Raw genomic sequence first — 3,998 nt, 5'->3', positions numbered from 1 at the left:
ATACACCGAACTGGTGTTGCTATCTTCACCATTACCATATTGAGATTATTCATCCCTTTTCAAGCTATATAAGAATCAACAAAACCTTGATTGCATAAACAATCCATCAATTTTATTCTCCCTCTATATACACATGCATGACAACACACGAACAATCCATTATTCTATTTCCATAGATCATATGACAATTTCCAATGTGCTTAAATTTGATCAAATTATATTGCTAATATGATTCAATTGATAGGTTAAAATATGGGCAATAATAAAATCAATAAATGTATAAATCCTAATATAATCATATATTTGAACGAAAAACCACTAGTTGTAATGATAAACCTATATATCCCGCACAATCACATAATAATTATTATTAGGCTAAGGAGATCCTCAATCCCCCTTGGTTGGGGATGATTATGAATATTGAAGTTGCATGCAATGAGAAGCCAGGATCCACCTTCATGAGCCTCCAAACTTTTATTAATTAAGGGATTAATAAGTGAATCTACCTGACACCTTATATAAGAACAAAGGATAATGCAAGTTCATTGATGACTCGGCCTATTCCCTCATTAACTCAGTTTCAGATTTTTACGAGGAGAGGATAATCAGTGGAAAGTAAAGAGTTCATTGAATGAGATAAACTCTAAATGAAAAGTATCTCGAAACAATTCATATTAAATGAATACTACATCTCAAAACAAATATTTCCTTTCAAAATTTCGACATAACCTCCTTTGTATTTGTAGCGTTTTCAAGAATGAGAAACTTGTCATAATGCACTTTCATCCAAATCCAACCATTTTCCAATCAATCCAACAAAGAAACCATAATAGTTTGCAAAGAAGATAACAATGTTCACCAAGAAGACGTTATTACATATAGAAACTACATGAAAGGTTATACATAGGCTTCAATATGTTCCAATCTTAATATACACGATGCGAAGAACATAGTATATGTCGAATCACATACCAAACTCCATTTGTAAAACACGATCCAAATAGATACATTTTATTTCTTCTCCATTTAAATCAAATACAAATGCATTCCCTACGCATTTAACTAATTAACATTAACATGTGAGGTAAAAGTTATGTATTAAGCGACTTCATCGTTTCTGTATCATCTCACTAAAGGTAGTAGTCCTGGAATTCACAATTTAATAAAGAGAGATTAGTACGTTAAAGATGTAGAAAATGTCCATGCTCCAGAGAATCCAAGTCATTAAAAGAATTTTAAAGACATTCATACTAATATTACACGAATATATGCAAATGCTAATTTAAATATAAAAGTGTTGTGTAGCAAATATATGGAAGTACATTCTTAAAACTAACACTAATAAAATTCAAGTTCATGCAAACACTAGAACAGAAATAAAAGACCAAACTAGTTATTTCACTAGCAACAAACTCAACCATACCAAGTACTAACATGTAATTTTGATCTCAGCAGGCAGTGTAATATTGACGTGGCTTAAATAGTGTAACACCACAAATGGTTGGGGTTAGTAACAAAGAAAAACTTAATAACTAAAATTCAAAACTCACGGCTAGCATATATTTTATGTTGTAGAAGTATATAAGATTTGTTGCTGCTTTAATGCTCAACATTGTCCATGTTTATACAAATTCCCCCTCCCCCCCTCCATAAACCCAAACTTCACCACAAATAGTTTCAAACCTCCCATCATATCATAACATACGGTTTAATCTCAACAAACACAAATAGCACAACTGTCATAACATATGGTTTAATCTCAACAAACACAAATAACACAACAAACAACATCATAACATATGGTTTAATCTCAAAATACCTATAGGGGTATACTTTAATTGGTTCAAATTTGTAAATAAGACTTTCGTCTTCCCCAATCCAGCTACACTCTCCTTACCTGTATTTATATGGTATTTGGCTCTAACTATAAATTAGATTTTGTTTTCAGAAATAAAATAGCTCAGGCAACATTTAGGTGAGAATTATCGAGGTTAATATGGTGAAATGGACAGATTGACAATTTTGAGAAACACACTCATAAGTCATAATTCTCAAATATTGATGACGCAATAATAACCCACAATCCATCCATAACTTTTAACTGGTTTTCCAATCTAACCACTCAATTCTATATTTTTAGATCCATGAACATAGAATAAACTGCATTATAAGTGAATTCTCTTATGTAACCAGAATCCTCACAAAAAGAACTAAAACTAATTAATAAACACTCCAAACCCAACTCCGAGTATAGTAATAGAAATAAGAACACTACATATGTGCTAGGTTTTATGTTTTTAACCAATAAAATTCTTAAGTCAAACAATCCACCACCAAAGTAATCCAATTAATACCCCTACCCCACTAGTAAACCAAATACCCAGTACCACCAATGGCTTTCAAAATTTTGTAGTGTTGTATTGTCATTGCCATGTGTAAGAGAGGCGGATATAGAGGGAAAAAAATTGGCAGGGGGGGGGGGGGGCTACAACACACCCCAACTTTCCCACGAAAAAAATGAGTCTCCTTGGAAAAAAAAAATTGGAAAAAAAAGAAAGAAATACCAATAACAAATAGTCGAATTATATACATACATGTCAGAGAAAAAGATTGTCGTGGTTTCTACATGTTAACATGATAGCTAAACTAGTCAAATTCCACAAAAACCTGGCGTGAATACATCCCAGCAGAAAATGCTTACTTGTGCAAACGCATATGGTAAAGCAGAATACATCCCAGCAGCTCTTTCTTTGTAAAAGACAGTCTATTACACAACCACAACTGGTTGCACAGTTGAAGCATTTTGAGTCCCGATAAATAGAATTGTTGTAAAGATGGAACCCATTGCACTGAACTTGCTTCCTCCTGCAAGTTTCCCAAGAAGAATAGACGTATACACATGTTGTGGTGAAGGACTTTAAAGTTTGTAAGTTAGAGATTAACTTACGTTTGAGAACCTTGCTTCTAGAATATTGACCTAAACATTAAGGCAACAATAATTGTGAAGAATATTTGAACTGCAATATATGCTGGATCACGCAAGTAGGACAACTGTTGTTTCCACAAGCAAGCCATGCACTGGGTAAGTATGGGTTGCGAGTATTGAGTGCTGAAGTAGAGATCCTTGGAACTTGGAGGAGGGACACAGTTCCTTTATCAAGAGCTTGTTTATCTTGAAAATATATTTTATAGACAAGCTAGAACCAGAAGAATTGATGTTAATCTCAAGCATAAACTTTACTCTACTCAGTGAAAGAGATCCCTTTTATATTTCAGCAAATCTAATTCCGAGATTCTCTTCTTGGGCTGCAGTAGTCACCTCCAACATCCATTTCGTTGGGTTATATTTGTCTCGTATCTTTGGGACTCCTTTTATACCCTTGAAATAGCAATATCTAGTTTTTAGTACAGATTTGTGAGAGGAAAAAGTCACATGATCAGATTTTGGTTAGGACTCACCCCAAAGTACTTAATTAGATGGCAAGAATTGTGTCCCAGTGGGCCAACATATATTTATTCTCCTCCTCACTTTATTAGGAAGAGCTGCAATTATGCATATAAGACTAAAATATTAGCCAAGTTACAGTGGAAAAAAGACAAGAAAATGAGTTTAGCTCAACTCTTGAGAATCTCATACCTCGTCAAACACCTCAAATATGTCAATGCTAGGCTAATGAGTGGTACACACCACAGTTCTCCCTGTATCCAATGTGTTCCTCACTGTTCTCATGACTATAGTAGCTGCTCTCGCATCGAGTCCAGAGGTTGGTTCGTCCATGAAAATAATAGAGGGATTGGCGACTAGCTCAACTGCAATTGTAAGTCCCTTACTCTGCTCAGTTGATAACCCACTGACTCCAGGCAGCCTTACTAGTGTTCCCCTCAGTGAGTTTAGCTCCATGAGTTCTATGACTTTTTTAATAAACATCTAGAACATTAGATTAATACCAAATTGTTGGAATATTTGTTACCTTAGTTAGGATTAACAAGTATCTTGT

General features: G+C 34.2%; 1 long non-coding RNA gene across 1 annotated transcript; it reads right to left on the bottom strand.

Moving 5' to 3' along the window:
• Positions 1 to 854: 854 nt before the first annotated feature.
• Positions 855 to 3,395, bottom strand: LOC147510113 (uncharacterized). Its single transcript, XR_015216719.1, has 3 exons — positions 2,948 to 3,395; positions 2,702 to 2,865; positions 855 to 1,145 (listed from the first exon to the last, which is right to left on the bottom strand). It is a non-coding gene; the product is annotated as an uncharacterized LOC147510113 (long non-coding RNA).
• Positions 3,396 to 3,998: the final 603 nt, after the last annotated feature.

This window comes from Coptis chinensis, chromosome 3 (genome assembly GCF_015680905.1).
Source record: "Coptis chinensis isolate HL-2020 chromosome 3, ASM1568090v1, whole genome shotgun sequence".
NCBI lineage: Eukaryota > Viridiplantae > Streptophyta > Magnoliopsida > Ranunculales > Ranunculaceae > Coptis > Coptis chinensis.
This window is presented reverse-complemented; position numbering and strand designations above follow the sequence as displayed.